The sequence below is a fragment of the Vulpes lagopus genome, chromosome 17, assembly GCF_018345385.1.
Source record: "Vulpes lagopus strain Blue_001 chromosome 17, ASM1834538v1, whole genome shotgun sequence".
Lineage (NCBI taxonomy): Eukaryota > Metazoa > Chordata > Mammalia > Carnivora > Canidae > Vulpes > Vulpes lagopus.
Genome location: NC_054840.1, coordinates 26,515,829 through 26,542,754, shown reverse-complemented (window position 1 = coordinate 26,542,754; position 26,926 = coordinate 26,515,829). Strand labels below are relative to the sequence as shown.

At 35.6% G+C, this 26,926-nt stretch overlaps 1 long non-coding RNA gene across 5 annotated transcripts in view; it reads right to left on the bottom strand.

The window, feature by feature from the left end:
• Nucleotides 1-6,818: 6,818 nt before the first annotated feature.
• Nucleotides 6,819-26,926, bottom strand: part of LOC121477317 — a 192,901-nt gene continuing 172,793 nt past the window's right edge. For 3 of the 5 annotated variants that reach the window (XR_005984207.1, XR_005984209.1, XR_005984210.1), the window contains one exon: nucleotides 9,166-9,406. This is a non-coding gene — a long non-coding RNA (uncharacterized LOC121477317). Of the gene's footprint in view, nucleotides 7,024-9,165; nucleotides 9,410-26,926 lie in introns of those variants that run through there. The other 2 variants (XR_005984211.1, XR_005984208.1) reach the window with 2 other exon arrangements.

The window sequence follows — 26,926 nt, the reverse complement described above, 5'->3', positions numbered from 1 at the left end:
TGGATGGGCACCTCCCTGTGTCTTCACATGATCTTCCCTCTGTGCATGTTGTGTATGCTAAACTCTTCCTAGAAGGATGCTAGGCATATTGAATTAGAGTCTACACAAATGACGTCATTTAACTTTAATTGCTCTGTAAAGATCTGTCTCCAAACACAGTCACATTGTGAGGTACAGTGGCTTAGGACTTCAACATGCAGATTTTACAGAGGTTGAGGAGAGACACAATTCAGTCTATAGCTTTTGTATTTCTCTTTTCATTATTTTCATATGTTCATGTTTTGGTCTCTGTCTCCTCAACTCAGTGAGACTGCTGTGGTCTTCTTGAGTTTCCCATTTCTCCTCTTAAGAATCACAATTCTGTGCTGCCTGTTGCCTAATATCTGAGAAAAATTATTCAATATCCTTTGTCCAGTTTTCTAGCTGCTTACACTAGGAAGTTGAATCCAGTACTAGTTACTCAACTATAAATTAAGAGTGGAGTCAATGACTATGTTTTTATTTCCAATATTTCTAATTGATCTCTTTTCCCATCCAACTATTTCTCTTTGTTCTTATCTGCTTTTGTTTCAAAATGTCTTGCTTTCTTAAAAAATAAGTTACTCCCTTACTTATCTTTTTTAATCATACTAAATATATTTAATATTAAGTCTTTGTCAAACTAATGCTACCTATATCAAATTCATAATTTGGTTAATTATTTTCCTGCCTTTCATAGAATTAGATGTATTGTATTTGGAATATAATTTGTAGTTTCCTTTTGAGTAGAATTATTTTAAGTGAGTTTTGCATTCCAAACGAAATAGTGAAATGATTAGCATGTGTACTCTAGACTCAGACTTCCTGGGTTCAAATCCAAGTTCTGTCTCTCATTGACTGGGTAATCTTGGCAATTTATTTAGCCTCTCTGTAGCTCAGTTTCCTCATTTGTATGATGAGACTATAGTAATAACAACAAAAATTAAAATAATAACTACCTCATAGTTCTTGAGATGATGCATGAGTTATATACTCTATATACATAAAGCATTCTATATATCTTCCACATAGCAAAAGTTCAACAAATGTTAAGTCAATATTTTTATAGTTGTCTCTCTCTTTTTCCCTCACCTTTGTATTTATCCATCCACAGTTTGAGGTTTCCTCCACCTACCTCCCAGGTAACTAGTCCAGAATCAAGCAGTATAATGGCATTTCAGAGCTCCTCTTTAATAGTGACAAATGAGGCTATGGATTTTATCTGTGTCATCCTCCTTTCACTAAACCACCTCCCTCCTTGCCTGGCACCTGCTAAAGCCATAATTGCAGGTAGTGATCAGGACAGGGACTATCCTATTCCAGTCCCCGTATAAAAATTGTTAGCCTTGCTGTGACTGCTTCTTTCATGGAAAACTTTCCTTACAGGACTCCTGAAAACACTATCCATTTCTAGGACTGGATTCCCCAGGAATTTCCTTGTGAAATCAGTCCCTACTGGTCTACAGTGATGTTTATTCTGAGTTTTCATCAGTGTAAATCTCTCCTCCATTTTTTGTTTTCACATTTTATCTATCATTCCTCTGTATTTGGAATGAAGTGAGTGTCCTGACTAGAAATCTTCCCACCTTCTCTATTTTTTCCTCTTTTTAAAAATTATCTTTTCCTTCTCTTCCTACTCCTCATGAATTTTCTTAACAAAAGACTAAAAAGGCATAATAGACATAACTTAAAAGTCAAAGAAATAAAAACTTCTGTCTTAATTTCACAGAATTTTTCCTGTTTCTGCTCTTTCTCTATCATCTTTTGTAATGCTTGTACTAATAATACAGAAAACATAGCTAATATTTAGGACAAAGCATGGCTTTTCTACATAAACTACGGTGGTGATGTTTGGTGATCTGTGAAAGAAAACTTAACAAATTTCTTGTGAAAGAAATTCCTAGGCCAATGTTCTGACTTTGGAGGAGATGCAGCAATGGAGAGGCTCTCTGTGACTACCACCATAATCGCCACCCAACTGCCTCCAGGGTAGAGACACTCTTCACAAAAGATAATGATGGGTCACTGTATTCATTCAACTTCTTCAGAAGGGGATATTCTATGGTATTCAAGGACGGCTGTTCCCTCTGACTGTCTGATATTTCCTATTCTTGTTTTTCTTCTTTTCCCCTACTTTTAGTAATGACTATCTCTCTTTGTATTGCCTTATTATCCCTTATTAAAGTCTTATCCCTTATTAAAGTCTCTTTAAGGGTACTTGAAAATTAAAACATGGAAAAGTGAAAAGTCCATATTAACTATCTATGATTGCATAACAGAATATGTCAAATTTAGAGATCGAAAATAATGAACACTTATTATCTCAGTTTCTGTGGGTCAGGATTCCAGGAATGACTTAGCCAGGTAACTCTGGCTCAGGGTTTATTATGAAACCGAAATAACGGTGACAACTGATGTTACTGGCATTACAGGGCTCCTTTATAGGAGGACCTGCTTCCAATTTCACTGACATGGCTATTGGCAGGCCTTAGAAGACTTGCTTCTAAACTTCATCATGTGAGTCCCTACACAGGGTCAACTCATGACAAGGCTGGCTTCCCCCAGAGCAAACGATCCAAAAGAGAGCCAAACCACAATCTTTATATAACCCAATCTCAGAAGTGACATCCCATCACTTCTGTCATATTCTATTCATTAGAAAGTAGTCAATAAATCCAGGTCATGCTCAAGGGGAAGCAATTACACAAGGGCATAAATGCCAGATGTCAGGGATCATTGAGGTCCTCTTAGAAGATGCCTAAAGATCTTCTAGACCAGGAGTTCCCAACTTTTCACCACCAAAGAACATTTAAACATTCCATGTATTTTGTGTTTTGAATTTTTCTTCCTGGAAGATTTTATTTATTAAGTAATGTTAAGTAATGAATTGTTTCCTAATTTTTATTCATACAAAACTGTAATATACAATATAGTAAAAGCAATAGGCAATCATCAATATTTAAAATTAATTAATTTATGCAATTAATTACATGGCTGATGCATTAATTCCCTTATAGGGCCGCAACTAATATAAACAATGTCATTTCATTTAGAGTTTTTGAAATACTGAAAATGGGCCCCATTGTTTCTCATTGTTTCCTTTATGAATTCTTAGAGGTTCAGATAATTCAGATTCAGTAACCCTGATCTAGTCAAACCCCACTATTTTATAGATTAGGAAACTGAGTCCCAGAAAGGCAAATGTTAGGACTGGATCTACAGTCTCTATCTATTGGCCTTATGTAAACTATAGCATACTTCTTGATCTTACCCTTCACTCCCAAAGGCTAACAAAAGGCACTTTATAAATCACAATGAAGATTATAATAATGATATTAAAACTTAGATGCTATGATAATCATTTTACAACATATGCAAGTCAAATCATCATGCTATACAACTTAAACTTATACAGTGCTATATGTCAATTATATCTCATTAGAACTGGGTGAGAGAAACATTTATATGGCAAACTAATGTTATTAAGCTTTCCCAACTTAAAAGGATTAACTTGTTTTAGCCAAGTCAGCCAGAAGTTAGTGAAACATTTTACTCCACTTGATACAGATCAAATTCTGGTCTTAGAACTTGCATTATTCTAATTGCTTTTTCTTTAAAGACTTTTATGATCTTTAAGAGTGGTTTACACTGCTGAATAATTTGTTTATCAACTAGAAAACAAGTTGAAGTCATCGCTGTAAACTTGTAAATCACTCATAACTCCAATGTAGGTGAAAAATTAGTACCAATGGAGTAGAATGTCCTAATCAGTTAGTCTAGTTAAAGTTTCACTGGCCCAACTCACCAACACTAGGACAGCGAGGACGCTTGCATACTGACAGCTCTCAATGTTAAGCACTCAGTCATCATAGCTCAATGTGGAATAGCATGAGCACCATCTGGATATTACAAAATGGTACAAGTTAAAATGATAATAATTTTTACCATTTCATCTCATAAAGTAAAATAGTACAAGACAAGTGAAGTTCACTTTGTAGTCCTTACTTAGTGGAGCTCCTCAAGATGAAGTAATTAAGAGTTAGTCATAAAGGGTGTTTGAGAGGTGTGCACAAACACACACACACAAAACCCTATTCTAACAGTTGTAAAGATGTTATTTGAGCTCTCTATTTTTGAGAAAGTCTGGACAGCCAAAACTAATTGGAATTGCCTAAAAGGTGAATCATCATCCTGAAAAACAATAAAACTGGGTGCAGAATATCTAGATTCAAAGATTGGCTCCACATTTAGCATTTATGTAACCTCAGCTGAATCACTTCACTGGACTCCTGTTTCTTTATAAAATATAATGCCAGTGATTTTCAAACTGCTCTCTGGAGGCATAGGTGTTTTTTGGAAGCAATTTTTTAGAGTTTGTTAGTGGGAGGTGATAAGGTGGAAAAGTCCTTATCACCCTCAAATTCAACCAGAGGAGCTCCATTTTTGTCTTTTCATGCATTGGGCTTCTGAGCATAACTTTTGTGGCCAAAAATGTTTTGAAACCATTGGTCTAGTGAAAGTTTAAAAAATCAGCATGGTATTATTATCTAGGTTGCTAAAGAAACATCATAATGCAATGATAGAAAATCTAGATAATCCTGAAAGGTTGGTGCCAGAATTTTTCTCTACCTAAAGATACTGTTGGGTCAGAGCTGTGGAGCTGAGCTCCTGCTGAGACTCAGGCCAGACTCCAGTCATTAGACAGTGTGAGAGAGGCCACAGTCCAGGATGCAAGGAATGAAGGTAGCCCAGGAGAAGTTAACTTTTCTTTTTAAACATTTTTTATTTTATAATGATACATAAAGAAATTCTTATCAAAGAGTCAAATAATATAGAAATCTAGACTAAGTATAAATTTCCTCTTTACCTGTCCATCCCCATAATATCACTCTTCCCACCATAGGCAACCACTATTTTCAGTTTGGTCTGTGCTGTCACAGAACTTTTATTCTATGCATCTGCATTTTATACATGTATATGCACATATGCAATTTTTTAAATAAATTAAACTTTAAGCTTCATGTGTAATTACTTATCAGTATGTCAGGAAAATGTTCTGTATCAGTACGTGTACATCTGTCCTTTCTAAAATAATTTCATCTTGTATTTCATAATATAGATATGCCATAATCATTTAACAATTTCCAACTTAGGGACCTTAAAGTTATTTGCAGTTTTTTATTGATATTAACAATCAACATCATTGTACATATATCTATCTTTATGTAGAAATGTGATTTTTTTTCTATAGGATGGATTACTCGAAGTAGAAATACTATGTTAAAAAATTATAAAAGTTTTAAGCTGCCTCTATGTACCCAAATACGAACACTATGTCTCTATATTTATTTGCCAAGAATGAAAACTAATTCTCTTAATTTTTACCAAATTGAAGATAAAAATTTTGATATATTATTCATTTCTATTTCCCTAATTACTAATGAGATTGATCAACATTTCATCTATTTATTGTATAATCTTTGTATTAGAGGAAGCACTATGGGAATCTAGAAACTAGATTTTAGTCCTAGGTTTGTAATTTATCCTTGCAAACTTTGATCAACTTAATTTCTACTTCTGAATCTCAGTTTCTCATATAATAATCCCAGTCCTAGGCAGCCCGGGTGGCTCAGCAGTTTATCGCCACCTTCGGCCCAGGGTGTAATCCTGGAGACCTGGAATCGAGTCCCACGTTGGGCTCCCTGCATGGAGCCTGCTTCTCCCTCTGCCTGTGTCTCTGCCTCTCTCTCTCTGTGTGTCTCTCATGAATAAATAAATAAAATGTATTTTTTTTAAAATAATCCCAGTCCTGCTTTACTCTGCAAGTTACTGAGAGTAGTCAGAAAATAACGGATGAAAACACAAGTGGAAAACTTTAAAATGCTAGGCAAATAAATGGGATTTCTTTTAGTTTTAAAAACTGGTGCAACATTATTGAGTAATTCTGTAACTGGGAATTCTTCTAAACAAAAGAAGGCTGGTGTGTGCAGCCACTCACTTACCTACTAACTATGGTCTTCTCAAACAAACCACAAGAGGAGAGAGCAAAATTATTCATTCAGCTCCAACATTTCTCCCCACCCCAGCCTGACCTAGGTGAACACAGAAGAAAGCTTACTCCTTGTGAGATTTCTAATACAAGTTTGTTGTTTCAAGGAGTTGGGGTGGGGGGTGGATTCTCTCCCACATCTTCTCTGGTTCATCCATCAGCAACAACAATGCCATCTGGTTACCGGGGACCAGTGAGGCATAAAATGCCTAGAAAAGCAGCTGTCTTCCTCTTTACCTGTGTCAGACTTACTAATTAAGTGACAAATTTGCCTTTAGTTATAAATGAAATTAAGTGCTTCTGAAACTAGTATAGCTTTTACTCTTAATTGGCTATACTTATTTGTAACTATAACTCTTCCTTTAAAAGAAATATATACTTCCATGAAGCCAAGATAAAAATTCTCCTCTCGCCATCTGGGATTTTTTTAGGATGATTTACACAGTAATTTGTATAAACCTTTAAATGTCATCTCTCCTCTTGCTTTTACTGTGAGGTGAAACTAAGTTGACTCTTTATGCTTAGTTTCCTTTACCCAGTATGGTTTCCTAATATTGTACATGACAGGATTCTCATTTCCATTTTTTTCACTACCAATTCAAATTACCAATGTATCACATAAACCTTGATGTGAGGGGCAACATGATTAAGTCCTAGTCATGTTACCCTTTGTAAAACTTCATATTAAAAAAAAACATATTCCCAAAATATCAGCACCTCATCTGTGTAATATATTGGGTAAACCAGGAATTAGAAAATCTAAATTGAATTAGATTTTCTACAATCAACATATTTTTGGTAATTAACATGCAAAAGAGCACGATACAGTCTTCAATGGTCCACACAAATAAAATTCTTTTTATCAGTCTTCTGATAAAAAGTCTTCCCCAATATCGGTCTTCTCCATGTGTACTCTCTTTCATGCTCCCAGATTCTAATTCTGGTTCTTCACACCTCTGAAAAGAAGGGTTAATAGATTCATGAATACCATTAAAGTAATATCCCCTCCACTTTTAGGGGTTCTTCCTTCTTTAGGACCACTTTGGATGGACATTTAACCCTTGGATACCCAAATCAAAAGGATAACTCCAAACTACAGTGTCTTTCATAAATACCTTGAAGACTTGGTCTATTTAGTAATAGAAAGGATTAATTTGGACCAGACTATACCATTTGCAATGTAACTCAAATGCCTAGAGTCACAAAGGCACACTATCCCCTCAGCGCTTTATGTTAGGTCATTATCAACTTCCTTCTCATTTTTCCTAGAAAAAGTGATGTCATAACTCTTTTAAACACATTGTGTCTGTTGGCAATGTTAACAATTCAATGCAACAACCATTTGTTAAGCTTCTATTATAATAAAAGCCCTGGGCTATGGGATGTGAAGGGGATAAATATGAGTGCTTTGTCTGCCTCAAGAAGTTTTTCATCTTACAAGAAAACTGTCATGTATAAAAATAAGTGCAATATAAGACTTTTCTCTTATAGAATTTTCTCTAAAATGTAGAATTTTGTAGAATTCTAAATGTAGAATTTTCTCTAAAATGAGTAACAATAAGGTGTACAAGGTAGAGAAAACTGTCTGATAGTCTATTAGATCATGTGGAATCACTGGCTTGTCCTGTCTGTAAATACAAACTAACGTATGGGAACTCTCTACATCTTGTTCAAGTCTCCCTGTTGCTCCTATGGTTCCTCCTCAGTATCATTGAGAATAGGAAGTGCTTCATGTCTTAGAAGAAAAGCCAACAGCACAATTGATTCATTTTCAGCTAGAACTCCCAACAGGAAGCAAATTATTGAACCAGAAAGATCTACAGTGTTCTTCAACCTTCAGTGTACATCTGAATTACTTGGGTAACCTGTTAAAATGCAAATTCTAATTCAGTAGTTCTTGAGGGAGGGAGTGGTGAGCCTGAGATTATATACTTATGGCAAGTCCCCAGATGATGTTGATACACTGGCCCATACTTTGAGTAGCAAGGATTTAGAATATTGCTTACACAGCTGCAGAAGACACTACTGTGACTGAGAAAAAGTTGTCAAAGAGCGTTCAGCCTGAAGAAAGATGGATAAATAAAGCAGATAGCCAACACTTCACAGAACATACTGGAGGGAAGCAAGGCCTTTTAGACAAATCATCTGAGGACTCAGTACTTAAAAACTGCATTTTGTACAAGGACGGGGCAAATGTTTAGAACAATTCTGTCATTAACAATAATGGACACTGAGCAGAATTGACATCCCAGGCTGTCACAAAAGCGTGGGACACGTAGAAGAGCATCTAAACTGGAGCACAATTTCCCCACCACATTACCAGTAATCAAGAGCTGAAGCCTGATAGGAAAACACACTTCGTTTCCTTCATGCACATACTATACACATGTGGAGCAAACTTTATAGAATTCTTAAAGAAGAGCGAGAAGGACTCAGTCATGCTTAATGAATCTTTTTGCTTTCTGCCTACAGTACTAAGCTAAAGAAACTCCTCTGTTATTAATAGAGGTATGAGCACAGCAGGCCCTATCTGAGAATTAAAAATCAAGATCTAGATGCCTGGTCATTGACGTGATATAGTTGAGTCTCCATATATGCTACTATCAAAAAAGATCATTGAAATGAGATGTGTTTGCATTCTATCTTTTGGTTCTAAACTACACGGCAAAGCAAAAGGATCTTGTTGTAAGATTCTTCCAAGGAAAAAGACCCACAGCATAGACCTTCAGATGGATATTATAACCAAGTTCCAGGGTAGCGTATTTTCTTAATGATAGGAGACATTATGCCCTGCTGCTAACTCTGAGTATAAGTCAAAACCAGACAAAGCAGATTTCCTCTCCTTCTGAAGGGGGATTTTTACTATTATTTTCAGGGATGAGGCTAAGTAATCTTCTGTTGAATTCTGAACTTATTACTCAATAGACTTAAGGTTTCTTACACTACCCAAAAGTCCTCAGAATATTTTATCTAATAAAGGGACAGTTATATCAGTCTCAGATTGCTTTATTTAAAACAACTGCTTTAAAAGTTCAATTTAAGAAGTTTCAATAAAAACTGGCCCATCATCAAATTTTGTCGAATCTTCCGACCTTTTATTCACAACGGGCATTATGGTTTATTCTTTAATGTACATTAATTTGGTCCAAGCAGGATCCAGACTGCACATCTCAGCATTCTACTTGAATAAAGAAGAAAGCATTCAATTCCCTCCATGGCAAATTCAGTCTTCCACAAGTCACTTCTGCTAGTCGGTGATGGCTGCATTGCAAAAACTGCTTCGCGGATGTTTTGCTGGGTTTTGTTGCTAGGTGATGACCCGGGAAAACTTTGCAATTCCTGCTGAGAGATTTAAAAAAATGTGCCTGTAACCAGTTTCATATTAAAGAGGAAGGGGGAAAAAATAGGGCAGACTGCACCTTAATTCCTCAAGGTTTACTCCTTGCCCTATACTCCCCCTTAGCTGTCACATGGAGAAATTGTGACCACAAAGAAATGTATATACACAACTCTGAGAGAAAAAAAGAAGAAGAAAACAATATTCAACTTATGATCAACCAAATCAGAGTATAGTTAACAAAACAGAATTTGTCAAATGTCTTCCTTTTGGTCTGAACTAGAACTTAAATAACTTTGAGATGGAGTGGGGGCTGGGTAGAGGAAAGAGGTAAATGAAACACCAACCCATTCTCCCAACATTTTTTTTTTCTGTTCCACATATTACCAAAGACCCTTTGCCTAAGAAATTGGCCTGAAGCTAGAGTCAGCTTGTACCTGAGCTGTGTTTCAGAAACCCTGGGCCTGGACCCGACTTTCCAGCCAAGCAGCAGGGATTCCTGGGAAAGCCCAGAGGCCTGTCTGAGGCCTGGTCCTATGGCAGTGATTGATGAGGACAAGTGCGAGAGGTGACACGCTGTGAAATCAGACTAAGGCACAAAGAGTTAATCCTTGGGCTTTTTCCAAACTGGGTCCTTTGAGGGAAAAATAATATTTATTCCTTCCTTTGTTAATTTTGCAGCTAAAGAAGCACTCTTGATATCTTATTCACTAGGCAGGATGCCAGCCTTGCAACCTCCTAAAACTTTAGGAGGTAAATACCACACTAGTGGCAGCAGTTATTTGTCCCTGTTGCATTACCGTCATCAAATTATTTTAAACTACTGATTTAACAAGTACTCTATTATAACCAATAGAGAAAGACGAATAGTCACTTAAGTATAGAAATTTCTTCTCACAAATTAAAGGACCCTACCTATAAATCACAGGGGAGTAAAAAGCTGAGAAACTACAGCCCTATCACTTTGGACTTCTCTATTCTCAAAAACGTGGCAACAGCTTGGTAGTAAGGGTCTCCTTCTCTCCTCCATGAAAGCATTCGTTTGCACTCACTCCCCACTGGGTCCTCTCCTGGGAGGACAGGGAAGGCCATGTGTGTCTTTGACTCAGAGATGCAGGCGAGTTTCTTGTACTTTCATACCCTCCATAGCAGATGCACAAACTTTAGCAGCGTCTTTTTAACACTTCATTAATTATTGAACTGTGCCAAGAGTAATTATTGAGCTATGCCAGGAGTCCTTTTCTCCCACATCAGTAAACAGTAATTTAGAAAAGGGGGGTTATAACCTTAGGGTGAGCAACGTTTTCCCCCCACAGCTGTGTGGTGAGCTCAACAATACTGCATATGCTTCAACAAATGAGGAGGTCCACAGCCCAGCCTCTGCTGCACACAGGAAATGTTATGGCCAGCGAAAAGAAACCCACCAAGCTAATTGTGTGACACAAAATTTGGAACATCTCATTTGCTAACAAACCCAAGATATCTATTCCTGACTTTGTGCTTTTGCCCCAATTTAATAAATAATAATAATAAATCAAATAACAGAAAGGGAATAGACATCCAGGATTTTCTTCATATATTATAATGGAAACATGCAAACATTGATACAATGCTTTCTCAATTGCTAATTTCTTTCTTTTGCTACTGTACAGTAAGATCTTAACTCTCTTCTTTTCCTTCCCCTAATAGATGCTGTTCCATGATCACTTGACAACTCAAATCCTGGGACTCAACAAAACAGAAATGTCTTTTTCCTACATTTCCAAAGTCAAATCAGACATAGACAAGGATAGTTGGAGCTAGTGTTCTGACTATTTAGAGCAGGGGGGTTTGCTGCTTGCATTTCAGACAATGGAACCTCAGGGCTGGAAGTTTACTTCGTACAACACTCTTCCCATCCCACATGATGCTTAAATCCCTCCAAACAGTTTCCCCCAAAAAAGTGATTTTCCACTTTTCTTCAATTGATGAGAACTTTTTTCTGTCATAAATAACTCATTCTGCTCTAAGATCCCAGCATTAAAGTATTCCATCTCATATGTCGCAGAAATCTGTCTCCTTTTAGCCTCTGTTCATCAGCCCCTCAGTGGAAATGCAGAACAACTTTGTACATTTGTCAAGTCAGTTAGGAATTCCTAAATCAACATTTTTCCATTTTTAGGGTAAAGAAAAAACTTTTACTGCTAAAAATGCAAATTCCAGGTTTCCATGTCCCTAGAGATCTGATTTCAGGAAGTATTCAGATGGTCCACAATTACATTGCTCTAAGATTTTTCTTCCCAAGGCTAGAAGACTTCAGGCTCCTTCAGCTAATTCTCATAAGGAACAACAAAATCCTCAAAGAACCACATTGCCAAATCCAAGGATCAGCTCTCTGTTCTCATCTTACTCGTGTTGCTCATATTGGATCACTTTGTCCTTCCTGAAATGCTTCATTCACCTGACCTCTGGGACAGCCTGAAGTCCTGCTTCTCCTCACTGTCTGTTAACATCACACAGTGGCTTCCTTGGGTTCCTTTCAAAAATTACAAAGCAAACACCCACCTCAGGGTTTTGTACTTTCTTTTTCCTCTGCATGGAATGTTCTTCTTCCATTTATGATGCCAGCCCTTCAGAGATACTTCCCTAAGAAACTATTCTGAAAAAGCCTCCACCTATTCTCTATCACCTTACACTGCCTTATTTTCTTCCAGCATGTATTACTGACATTATGATACACATTCATTTGTTAATTTGTTTATTTCTTGCCTCTCCAGTAAGAATGTAAGCTATGAGAGGGCTATTTTATAAACTGCCATTCCCTGAGTGCCTAACACAATGCGTGACACATAGTAAGCACTCTAAAAAACTACTTCTAAAAAGAATGAGAGAAAAATGGTACTGAGTCCTTTTACAAGACTAGTTAAGTCTGTCTATGTCCCTTCAAAGGTATGCTGCCCAGAACTACTCACCAGCTCCATAATAAAACAGAATAATCTATCTCTTTGTTTGGAATCCTAGATTTGTACAAATGTGGCATCCGTTTTCACTCACTTTTAGGGCAGCTATGTCACACTGTTGAATCACATTAAGCTTATGCAGCTGCTAAGCCACATTGCCCTGTGCAGCTGGATATTTGGAACCCAGCTCAGGATCTCACATGCATCTCTGTTAAATGTTCTCTGATTAAATTTGCTCCAGCCTATTAAAATTCTTTTGGATACTAATTCTGTCATTAAGCACATCCCTACGTCAATATCTCTTTTGCATTCATTTTATATGCATATTGATTCATTCTCTTGTTCCAATCAATTTTTTTAAAAAGGCAGTGAAGAAAAATTGACAGACCAAGATTTACATTTGGACACTGCCACTCAGTAGCTGTGTGGTGAACCTTAGGCTAATCAAGTTCTTTAACTTTCCATTTTTTCATCTACAAAATAGAGATAAAATCTATTTGATCAGGTTATCGGGAGAATCAAATAAGATCATAAGGTGCTGAGTATGTGTTCATAAAATGTTAAGTATGCCAGTTCCTGGTATGTGTAAGTGAATGTTATTCTAACATATGGTACAATGTCTATTACATAGTAGATACTAAATTAAACTGTCAGTTGTTGACCAGGACAAGGACCTACAATCTATGTGGTAGGGTTCTAGAACTATATATCAAGGTTAACAGCAACCCATTGATTAATCCTCTTTGGGATTCAATTATTTCCTTGACAAGTTATGAATACATCTGCTGGTACTGACATCCTGTTCTTCTTTCTTCATTTTGTTGAAGAAAAGTTTGAGATAGCCAAATGCAATCCTGAAATATGCATAGGCTGTATTTAATGCAGTCTCTTGAGCTACCAAACTATAATTCCTGCAAAAAGGAAAAACAATTTTAACTTATTTGTCATGACTTAGTGAACCTCCTGCTTTCTTTTCTATATGTTCATAAATCATACTTTCATCTAGAATTGATGCCCAGATTACTGGTTTCTCACAGGATTACCAGAAAGTCATAAGTCCCCCTTCTAGTGTTTCTTACATTCTCTACAGTTTCCTAAGGATTAAGCTCATCTACAATTTTTCTCAGTGCCCTGAGGACGAAGCCCAAAACAGGAAACCAGTATTTATTTGTTGCAGCTAAGATCCTAAATTACAAGTTCTTCACACCTGTGACGTTTCAAAAGTCTCTTACCAATACTTTTCTTAAATTTGATAGTTGATTCCTATCCATTTCTAGGAAAAGTAGATTTCTACATTGGTACTTTGAGAATACAAACCAGAGAAGCAGAGTTTGAATAATCTAAACTTCTCTTCCTCTTTCTATCAGAAATCAGAAGGCAAGACCTCATTTCTGAACAAATATACAGGAGAATTCCTGTTTCCTTAACTGAGAGCTAAAGTTTACTGTCAGGCTGCAATGTGGAACAACCTCTATAGAGAAGTTGGGACAAGCTCCCATCAGCTCTAAAGATGAACTTTCTAGAGCCAGGCTTTCCATGATTTGTCACATAGTCAGCATTCTTTAAATGCTAGCTTTCCTCATTAAGATTAGTCTCCAAAAAACCTAGTATTGTTCTCTTTGAACTCTCATAATTTTATCCACACTTTATTTGGAAGAAAAGTCTGATATTCTTTCCATACTGTGAGAACTTCAAGTAGACAGACTGTAGTTTATTCATCTCCACATTAAAAAAAAAAAAGGTCAATTAATTAATGATTCCACAAAAAAAGTGATTTATTGATATCTTTATCATTTATAGTGACTAATTGCTTCTCAATTATCTTAAAGTAATTTCTTTCTTTGCTTTAAACAGCTAATCTTCATTTACTTGGTGTACCCTTTCTTCATGGAGAATACAAAAATAGATTTTATTACAGAATTTTATAAATTATAGTAACTGCTGGAGGTTAGTGGACTGTCAATGGCTATATTTCATTTATTTATTTGGCTTTTTTGCACTCAATAAACCTCAGAGAATGCAAATTCTTTAGCAGTTTGAAAATTCATTAAATGGGAGGGTGGTCCAAGATAGCAGTATAGGAAGACCTTGAATTCACCTGCTCCCATGGACACACCAACCTACATATAGAACGATCTCTCTCTGAAAAAGACCTGAAAACTAACTGAATAACTAGCTCCTATACAACAAAATATAAGATGGCCACTTCAAGAAAGGTAGGAGAAGCAGAGATGCAATCTTGCCAAAAACCCCACTCCTGGCATGGTGACCCATGAACAGGGGAGGTTTCACAAATACAAAATACATTCCTGAGGAGTGAGGAATTCAAGTCCATCAGTCCACTCCAACCTTTGAGACCTACAATAGAGATATGAGTCCTCAAAATGTCTGGCTTTGAAAATCAATGGGGCTTATGCCTAGGAGATCCAAAGGGCTATAAGAAAGTGAGACTCTATTAAAACAGCATATGGAACCACTCATTCTAAGACCCATTGCAAAGCAGTAAGTTGAACTTCCAGGAAAGATGGTGGAGTAGAAGGACCCTTTGTTCACCTAGCTTCATGGATACAACTAGATAACAATCACCTCAGAAAACAACCCAAAGTCTGGCATAACAGATTCTCCATAGCTAAATGTAGAGAAGAGGCCACACTGAAGAGGGTAGAAAGTGCAAAGACATGATAAGGAGGTAAACAGACCCACAGAACTATCTGTAGGAGGGAAGGATACTACAATCTCAGAGAGGGAAGAGAAACAGACTCCCATACCAGATAGCCAGAACAGAGAAGATGAATCTCCACAACATTTGGCTTTGAAAACCAGAAGTGTTGAAATTCCTAAGTTCTTGCAATCAGCAGGGCTTCAAACCTGGACCTTTAAAAAAAAAAAAAATAGGGTAATGGGAGAGCCAGGAGAATGGGAGGAAACTGAGCCCCTGCCTTTAAAGAGATAGCACAACAAACTGCATAGAAGTAGCAGTTTTAAAAATGCCTGTGCTATACAGGACTGTATACTGTATAGCTGTTTACTTATCTCAGAGCATGCACTGGAGGGACAGAGATTTTGGGGGACTTTCCAGGAACAAAGAAAGTGACAGATGCCATTTCCTAACTTAAAGCCAGCATGGTGCCAAAACTTGTTATATAGTTTGCTAAAAGCACATCCTGCTCATGTGTTCTTCTGAGGACATATCCTTTCCAGCCAGGCCTCGGTCCAGGTGTCCTCCCACAGCAGACTAAAAACATTGCTAACACAACATGTCCTGCCCCCCACACACACACTTCTGTGGATATGCCTTCTTCAACCTGGTGTGACTCAGTCCCTAGCAACTTCAGGTCCCCTCTCATCAGCATGGACATTGTTGGCACCATGCACCAGACCCTCATGTTCTCCTGCAGTTTTGTCCTACTGCATCACTAGCAAATGCCTGGTATAACTAAACCTAAGCCCAAGGCAGCCACAGACTGGCCCACTAACTACATAGGGACCAAACCCCACCCACAACAGGCAAAGAGAGTCATTGCAGACAATTGGACTCAAGGCAAAAGCAGCTAAGCCACAATAGTATGGTACATGCAACACATATTGGAGACACAGGTTCTGGTGAACAGGACACATTGCACTGCAGGGCATTACAAGACCTCTTCTTCATAAGGCCACTACTTTCAAGAGCAGGAGATATAGCTGATTTTCCTAACACATAGAAACAGGCACAGAGAGTTAGACAAATGAAGAGACAGAGAAATATGTCTCAAATGAAAGAATAGGACAAAATCACAGTGAGAGACTTAAACAAAATGGAGATAAGTAACATGACTGATAGAGAACTTAAAGTAATGACCATAAAGAGTCTCAGTGGACTTCAGAAGAGTGGAGAACCTCAGTGAGACACTTAACAAAGAAATAGAAAACATTAAAAAGAACCAGTCAGAGATGAAGACCCTAATAAAAGAAATTAAAAATACAGTATATGGAAAAAACAGTAGACTAGAGGAAGCAGGAAGAATAGATCAGTGGCCTGAAGGACAGGGTAATGGAAAACAATCAAGCCAAAGATGAGAGAGAGAAAAACACAGTAAAAAAATGAAAATAGCTTTAGGAAACTCAGTGACCATCAAGTCAAATAACATTTACACTATAGGGATCTCAGAAGGAAAAGAGAGAAAAGGAGGAAGAAAATTTATTTAAAGAAATAATAGCTACAAAATTCCCAAATTTGGGGAAAGAAAAAGAAATCCAGGTCCAGAAAGCACAGAGAGCCCCAAAACATCAACCCAATGAATTCTATACCAAGACATATAGTAATTAAAATGGCAAAACGAAAAAATAAATAAATAAAAATAAAAAAATAAAAAAAATAAAATGGCAAAACGTAGTGCTAAAGAGAGAATTTTAATGCAACACAAAAAAACAGTTACATACAAAGGAAACTGCATAAGGTTATCAGCTGATTATCAGCAGAAACTTTGTAGGCCAAGAGATAGTGCCATGATAAATTAAAATGCTGAAGAAAGAATCTGCAGCAAAGAATACTCTATCCATCAAGGCTATCATTCAGAATAGAAGGAAAGATAAAGAGTTTCTCAGACAAACAAAAGTTAAAGGAATTCAGGACCACTAAGCTAACTCTACCAGAAATGTTAAAGGAGATACTTTAGGTAGAAAAGAAAGACCATAGGTAGGAATCAGAAAAATAGGAAGCACAAAAGCAGTAAAATCAAGTATATCTACAAAAATCAGTCAAGAGGTTCACAAAATGAAAGGATATAAAGTATGACACCATATACTAAAATGTATGAGGAAAAGAAGTAAAGAATGGGTTCAAACTTAACTGACTATCAACTTAATATAGACTACTACATTATATTATAGATATTATATACAAATCTAATGGCAACTATGAATTTAAAACCAGCAATATATAAGCAAAAAATAAAGAGAAAGAAATCCAAGTACCTCACTAAAGAAAACCACCAAACTGTGAGAGAAGTGAACAAGAAAGGAACAGAGAAGAACCACAAAAACAACCATAAAAACGTGAAAAAAATGGCAATAAGTACATACCTGTCAATAATTACTTTGAATACAAATGGACTATACACTTTTATCAAAAACATAGGGTAATGGAATAGATAAAAAAAAGAAAGACCTATCTACGCTACTCATAAAAGACTCATTTCAGACCTAAAGACACATGCAGATTGAAAGTAGAGGGATGGAAAAGCATTTTTCATGCAAGTGGAAGTGGAAAGAAAGCTGGAGTAGCAATACTTATATTAGACAAAATAGACTTTAAAACAAAGATTGTAACAAGAGACAAAGGACATTATACAATCATAAGGAAGACAATCCAACCAGAAGATATAATAATTGTAAATACTTATGCACCCAACATGAGATCCCCCAAATATGTAAAGCAGTTAATAACAAACATAAAAGAAGTCATTGATAGTAATACAATAATAGTAAGGGACTTTAACACCCCACTTACATCAATGGTTGGACGATCCAAACGGAAAATCAACATGGAAACAATGACTTCGATGACACATTAAACCAGATGGATCTAACAGATATATTCCAAATGTTCCAACCCAAAACAGCAGAATACATACTTTTTTCAAATGCATATGGAACATTCTCCAGAATAGATCATGTTTTAGGCCACAAAATGAATCTCAACAAATTCAAAAAGATAGAAGTCATATCATACATCTTTTCTAACCACATGCTATGAAACTAGAAATGAACCACCGGGAAAAATCTAGGAAAACCATAAATATATGAAGGTCAAATAACATGTTACTAAACAATGAATAGGTCAACCAAGATATCAAAGAGGCAATCAAAAAATACATGGAGGCAAATGAAAATGAAAACATAATGGTCCAAAATTTGGGGGACACAACAAAAGTTGTTCTAATAGGGAAGTTTATACCAATACAGGCCTACCTCAGGAAGCAAGAAAAATCTCAAATAAAAAAACCTAACCTTATACATAAAGGAGCCAGGAAAAGAAAAACAAACAAAACCCAAAGCTAGTAGAAGGAAGGAAATAATAAAGATTAAAACAGGAATAAATGAAATAGAAACTAAAAAAATAAAACATTAAAAAATCAGGAGCTGATTCTTTGAAACAATCAACAAAATTGATAAATCTTTAACCAAACTTATCGAAAGAGAGAGAGAGAGAGAGAGAGGACTCAAACAAAATCAGAAATGAAAGAAGAGAAATAACCAACACCATGGAAGAACAAAGTTTTATAAGAGAATATTATGAAAAATTATATGCCAACAAATTGAACAACCTAGAAGAGATGGATAAATCCTTAGAAACATATAATCTTTCAAAGCTGAATCAGGAAGGAATAGATTTGAACAGACCAATTACCAGCAATGAAATTGAACCAGTAATCCAAAAACTCCCAACAAAGAAAAGTTCAGGATCAAATGGCTTCACAGCTGAATTCTACCAAACACTTAAGAAAAAGTTAATACTTATTCTTCTCAAAATATTTCAAAAAATAGAAATAGAAATAGGAAGGAATGTTTCCAAATTCATTCTAGGAGACCAGCATTATCCTGATACCAAAACTGGATAAAGACACTACAAAAAAAAGAGAACTATAGACCAATATCTTTAATGAGCATAGATGTAAAAATCCTCAACAAAATATTAACAAACCAAATCCAATGATACATTAAACAAACTCATCCATCATGATCAAGTGGGATTTATTCCTCGGATGCAAGGGTAGTTCAATATTTGCAAATCAATGAATATGATACATCACATCAACAAGAGAAAGGGTAAAAGCCATATGATCATTTCAATAGATGCAAAAAAAGCATTTGACAAAGTACAACATCCATGTAAGAAAGTAGTTTTAGAGAGAACATACCCAATAAAGTAAAGGCCACATATGAAATCCACAACTAATATCATGTGGTGAAAAACAGAGCTTTTCTCCTAATATCAGGAATAAGACAAGGATGTTCACACTTAAACCACTTTTATTCAACATAGTACTGGGAGTGCTAACCATTAGCAATTAGACACAGAAGGAAATAAAAGGCATCCAAATAATTAAGGAAGAAGTAAAATTTTCACTATTTGCAGATGGCATACCATATATAGAAGACACTAATAGCCACCAGAAACTACTAGAACTGATAAATGAATTCAGTAATGTTGCAAGATACAAAATTGCTACACAGAAAATTGTTGCATTTCCATATACTAATAATGAAGTAATAGTGAAATTAGGAAAGCAATCTCATTTACAATTGGACCAAAAATAATAAAATACATAGGAATAAACTTAACTAAGGAGGTGAATGACCTATACTCCAGAAACTATGAAACATTATTGAAAGAAATTGATGACACAAAGAAATGGAAAGATATTCTATGCTTATGGATTGGAAGGACAAATATTGTTAAAATGTCCATACTACCCTAAGCAATCTACAGATCCAATGCAGTCTCTATCAAAATACCAACAGCATTTTTCACTGAATTAGAACAAATAATCCTAAAATTTGTATGGAACTACAAAAGACCTCAAATAGAGCAATCTTGAAAAAGAACAAAACTGGAGGTATCACAGTCCCATATTTCAAGATGCATTACAGAGTTGTAATAATCAAATTTTTGTACTGGCACAAAAATAGACACATAGATCAATGGAACAGGATAGCAACCCCAGAAATAAACCCACATATATATGGTCAATTAATCTTTGACAGAGGAGGCAAGAATATGCCATAAGAAAGACAGTTTCGTCAACAAATGGTGTTGGGAACCATGGACAGCTACTTCCAAAAGAATGAAACTGGACTACTTTCTTACATCAAAAACAAAAATAAACTCAAAATGGATCAAGGATCTAAATGTGAGACCTCCAACAACAAAAATCCTGGAAAAGAGGACAGGCAGTAATTTCTTTGACATTGACTGTAGCAACATTTTTCTAGGTATGTCTCCTGAGCAAGGGAATCAAAAGCAAAAGTAAACTACTGGGACTACATTAAAACAAAAGGCTTTTGCACAGCAATGGAAACAATCAACAAAACGAAAAAAAACCCTACAGAATGGAAGAAGATATTTGCAAATGACATATCTGATAAAGAGTTAGTATCCAAAATATACAAAGAACTTATACAATTTAACACCAAAAAAACCAAAACCACAACCAAACAAAAATAATCCAATTAAATGACTATATAGATAGATAGAGATGTAGATATATAATAGGATATTACTCAGCCATCAGAAAGGATGAAATCTTACCATTTACATTGACATGGATGGAGCTGGAGGTTACTAGACTGAGCGAAATAAGTCAGTAAGAGAAAGACAATTATCATATGATTTCACTCATATGAGGAATATAAGAAACAGAGCAGAGAATCACAGGGGATGGGAGGGAAAACTGGGAAAAAATCAGAGAAGGAGACAAATCATGAGAAACTCTTAACTATGAGAAAGAAACTGAGGGTTGCTGGAGGATAAGTGGGTGGGAGAATAGGGTGACTGGGTGATGAGCATTAAGGAGGGCACATAATATGATGAGTACTGCGTGTTATATGCAACTGATGAATTACTGAACTTTATATCTGAAACTAACGATGTTCTATTATGTTGGCTAATTGAATTTAAATTTTAAAAAGAATAATAATCCAATTAAAAAATGATTAGAAGACATGAACAGATATTTCTCTAAAGAAGAGATTCAGAGGGCCAACAGACACATGGAAAGATGCTCAACATCACCCATTATCAGGAAAATGTAAATCAAAACTAATTACAAGGAGATATTACCTCAGATGTCAAAAGGCTAAAATCAAAAACACAAGAAACAACAAATGTTGGTGAGGATGTGGAGAAAAAGGAATACTTGTGATTTGTTGGTGGGAATGTAAACTAGTGCAGCCCCTGTGGAAAACAGTATGAAGGTTCCTCAAAAAATTAAAAGTAGAACTACCATATGATCCAGTAATTCCACTACTAGGTATTTACCCAAAGAAAACAAAACACTAATTCAAAAAGATATATGCACTGCTATGTTCATTGCAGCATTATTTACAATAGCTAAATTCTGAAAGCAATGCAAGTGTCCATTGATATATAGATGGATAAAGAAGATGTGGTACATCTATACAATGGAATATTACTCAGCCATAAAGATGAATGAAATGTTGCCATTTAGAACAATATGGAAAGATCTAGAGTATAATGCTAAGTGAAATAATTTGTCAGGGAAAGACAAATACCATGTGATTTCACTTATATGTATAATTTAAGAAACAAACAAATGAACAATAAAAAAGAGATAAACCAAAAAAACTGACTCTTAACTATAAAGAATTTATGGTTATCAGAGGGGAGGTGGGTAGGAGGATTGGTGAAATAGATGAAGGGGATTAACAGTACACTTATCATGATGAACACTGAGTAATGTATAAAATTATTGAATCAATATATTGTACAGGCAAAACTAACATAACAGTGCATGTTAACTATAGTGGAATTAAAATTTTCTTTTAAAAATAACAGCAAGTTGAAAAGTACTTAGACTACATGTGAAAAATATTCATTGGTTTATCCTAAAGTGTCTGCCACAGTAACAAGTGTCTGTTGGAACTCTCTCTGAGGATGGAGGCACTGGCAATTGCCATTTTTGCACTCTCCTTCTACCTTTATACCCCTCACTCCAACCCTAAGCTCTTCTGCAGCCCCACCCTGCTAAAATTGGGGGTTGGACGTCCCCCAATCTGGTACTCCCCAGTGACCCCACACATCTGGTGGGTATACACAGACCACATAGGTAATGTCCCTTGAATGTCTAGTTCTGGTGACCAGGGGGCTTGTATTTCTGGACCCTGCAATGCTAAAACAATTGGAGAGATAGTTCTTGGCAGGCTACGAATCCCAGAGCACTGCACAGACAGCAGACTGAAACACACCCCCAGTCATTGTGTGACATTCTTTCATGACTGGAAGAGATGGCTCTTTAGCTTAATAAATAGAAGCAAACACAAACAAAATGAGGAAAGAGGGGAATATGTTCCAAATGAAAGAACAAGATGAAAGCCCAGGGAAAAAAATGATGAAACAGATAAGTAAATTACTTGATAATAGAGTTCAAAGTAATGATCATATAGATGCTCACCAATCTAGGATGAACAAAGTGAGAATTTCAACAAAGAGATAGAAAATATAAGAAAGAACCAAGCAAAAGTCACAAAGCTGAAGAAGAAGAAGAAGAAGAAGAAGAAGAAGAAGAAGAAGAAGAAGAAGAAGAAGAAGAAGAAGTAGAAGAAGAAGAAGGAGAAGGAGAAGGAGAAGGAGAAGGAGAAGGAGAAGGAGAAGAAGAAGAAGAAGAAGAAGAAGAAGAAGAAGAAGAAGAAGAAGACTAGATGAAACAGGAGAAAGGATTAAGAAGACAGGGCAGTGGATTTTGTTTCTAAACTAAGAAAAATGGTGGCCGGGGAAGAAACAAAAGATTCTTTTTTTCAAGATTTTATTTATTTATTCATGAGAGACAGAGACAGAGAGAGAGAGAGAGAGAGAATGGCAGAGACACAGGCAGAGGGAGAAGCAGGCTTCATGCAGAGATCCCGATGTGGGACTCGATCCAGGGACTCCAGGATCACCCCCTGAGCCGAAGACAGGCACTCAACCACTGAGCCACCCAGGTGTCACGAAACAAAAGATTCTGGTTTATCAAAGCTCAACTTCTAATCTTGCTCCCACAACTTCGAAAATATTAAAAGCAGAACTGATGAAACAAAGTATGTCAGCAAAAACTTGACATTTTTTAACAATGCTCTTGGAGCAAAGGAGACTCAGGTGAGTAAAGCTCCCTAGAATATTCCAAGGAAAAACTCCTAAAAGTACAATCTCCTTTATAATGCCCTTGAACCTCTATTAAGTACAAGTAATAGCCTGAGCTTGGAATGTCCCAGGGTTCTGTGGAATGTTGGAGAATGAGCTGAAGCTCATGGGATTAGGATACACCTTTGGATCCTAGTACAGAATATAGAGGAAATTCTCAAAAGAGGCAGCAGTTCTCTGGGCTCCCCGGGAGTAAGTATGCTTGGTACCAAGGGAGGTTGGCCTACTCCACCCACATTCCCTCAGGCTCTAAGAAGGTATATGTCGGGCCTGGGTGGTTCAGTCAGTTAAGTGTCTGACTCTTGGTTTCAACTCAGATCATGATCTCAGGGTCCTGAGATTGAGAATCAAGCTCTATGCTCAGCCTGGAGTCTACTTGTCCCTCTGCTCCTCTCCCGACCCCACCCCTTTCTGTGTGTATCCAAAATAAGTAAATAAAATCTTTTTAAAAAGGTACATAGAAAGCAACCTTATGTCCCTACATTGATCAGAGGGAGAAAGACTGAAAAATGGAGAAAAATAATGTCAAAGAAAAGTCAATGTAAATTAAGAACTAGACTGAGCTTGACACTTGAAGCTTGAGTAATTTGAAAAGAAACTATATGACAACTTTGTAATAATACTACAGAAAAAGAATTTTCAAAAGTATCAGGTATCCCAGGGAGTAAAAGCCTGACGAAGAACTCAGAAAATATTATCAAAGTACAAGATACTCAAGACAGCTTTATCTACAAAAGAACTTAAAAGAATATCTATTCAAAGGTGGAACGGTACAACAACGTAATTAAACACAGAGAAGATACTAGATGAACAGATTAAGAAGCAAATAACTTTGAAGCTCTAATAAATTAAAAACAAAAAGCTTATGGCAAAATATATCAAATTAATGTAAAGAAGAAGGGCTTGGGATGTTACATATAAAGGAAATATATGTATATATTATACTATATAAAATACATATTTTTTAAATGTAAAAGGAAAAAGACAAGCTATTAAAGCAATAACAAAGAAACCGTTAGATGTGAAGGAGAGATAAAACCTTTGCCACATAATGATAATTGGTGCCCTTCTATCAGAGAACCTAACCAAAAGAACAGAAACAAGTCAGCAATATGTAGGAATACTAACATGAAAGAATGAAATATGAAGATCAAAAGGACATATCATATTCCAGGAAAAATTGACACAAAACCATCTACATAAAGACAAATCCTGATTAAGTTATTGAACTTTAAGGATAAAGAAAGAATCCTTATCACAGAAAAATTAAGTCACCTCTAAGAATAAAAATACCAACCTATCCTCTGATATCTATGCAACATCATCCAATGACTGAATTCAAAATTTTTCCCCTAAAAAGTAGAAGGGAAAAAATATCTGTGATCAAGAATATTATATCCATCATGTTGCCATTCAAAGAGAAAGGCAATAGATCAAATATATTTAAATTTTAAAGAACTTAGGAAATAAAATACTTACAATACTATGTGAAACCTAAATGAAGAAATCATTGCATAAGATATGGTAAAGGGATTTATGGTGACATTTTAATCTATTTAAATATATACCCAAAACTATTCCTTGGGGAAAAGTTGGCTACAGAATAAAATGTATTCTGTACATTTTACAGAGCTCACTGAGAGAAAAACTACTAAAAAAAATTAGTAAGAACATAAAAATGCTGAACAACACTATTACCTGCTTTGACCTAATGACATTTATGGAACAGCCCCAAATTTCAGAATATATACTCTTTTCAAGTACACATAGAATATTTACCAAAATAATCTCTATATGCTGAAACATAACATAACTAAAATTAATAGCACAAGAAACAACAGGTGTTGCTGAGGATGTGGAGAAAAGGGAGCCCTCTTGCCCTGTTGGTGGGAATGCAAACTGGTGCAGTCACTCTGGAGAACAGTTTGGGCACTTGTTGCAATGAGCACTGGGTTTTGTATGTAAATGTTGAATTATTGAACTCTACTCCAGAAACCAATATTGCATTGCATGTTAACTAACAAAATTTACATTTAAAAAAGTAAATTGAAGGATTAAAAAATATATCTTACTACTATTGATTTCTAACTTCTTTTATGGTTAGAGGATATGCCCTGTAAAGTTTTAAACTTTTGAAATGTATTGAGACATGTTATGTTCAGCATATAGAGATTATTTTGGTAAATATTCTATGTATACTTGAAAAGAGTATATATTCTGAAATTTGGGGCTGTTCCATAAATGTCATTAGGTCAAAGCAGGTAATAGTGTTGTTCAGCATTTTTATGTTCTTACTAATTTTTTATACCTCAGCCTAACTTGGTTAAATCTGCAAAAAAAAACCCTCAGCCTAACTTGGTTAAATCTGCAAAATCTTATTTCCAAATAAAGTCACATTCTTAGGTACTGGGGGTTAGAACTTCAACATTTCTTTGCGGGGAGGTGAGGGAGAAACAATTTAATCCATAGAAGTGCATACCGCAATGAAAAAATAAGTAAATGGTGGATGAAATAAAATTCTTCTTTGTAATAGAAAGCTAACTAATATAGAAGAAATGATAAAAATAGAAAATCATCAACGGATACTAAAACTAATGGGCAAAATTTTGATGCCCTGGGATATTAATTAGTGTTAGAATATCTCTGATTACTTTACTCACAATTAAAAAGAGAGAAATACCGTACAGAAGACAAATCTGGTGGATACCACTTTAATCATGTGATCAACATTATCATTACCAAAGTTGGGACAGACAACTTGTGCCTCCTAATATAATGCACTGAGAAAGCACATAACCTCAGTGGTATTCTTACCAGAAACACATAACCTGAAACAAATCATTAAAAAACATTAGACAAATCCAAATGGAGGGACATTCTACAATATAACTGGCCTAAACACAAAAATGTCAAAATCAAGAAAAACAAAATGCTGAAGAATTGCTTCAGATTAAAGGAGACTAAAGAGACATGATAGCCTAATAATGCGTGATCCTAGATTAGATCCTATACTAGGAAAAAGATCTGTAAAAAGAGTATTGGAATACCTGACAAAATTTGAATATGAACTGCGTGAGTAGATAATAGTATTACATCCATGTTAAATTTCCTCCTTTTGAAAATAGCACTGCGATTATTTAAGAAAATGTTCTTGTCTCCAGAAATACATATTTAATTATGTATTAAGTATGGTTTAGAAAAAAATAATGTGAATGTGTGTAAATTATAAAAAGAATAAAAATGAGGCAAAGTATAAAAATTTGATACAGCGTATATAGGAATGTTATCTCACTGTTCTTACACTATTGGAATAAGTTTCAAATTATATTAAAATTAAAATCAAAACAAAAAAAAATGACTTTGAAGGAAAGAGAGGAAGGGACGATAAGAGTACCTAAGTACTAGTACTTAAGCCTATGAAGGCTTCCTTCTTCATAGCAGGAACTCAGTAAGCACTGTAGAAAATGGAACATTTCAGTTTTAAGATGTGATGCTTCAAATGTCTTCTTGGCTTTCAAAATCTTTAAGTTTAGGAGTTTTAAGGGAGTAATAATTCTTGAGAAGAAAAACATTTATCAAAAATTCAAAAACCTGCGTCTCAATTTCTAGTAAATTAGAATAAAATTAAATATATTTTTAATAGCTGATAGGATGATTTCACTCTTATAAAATTCTCTATCTTT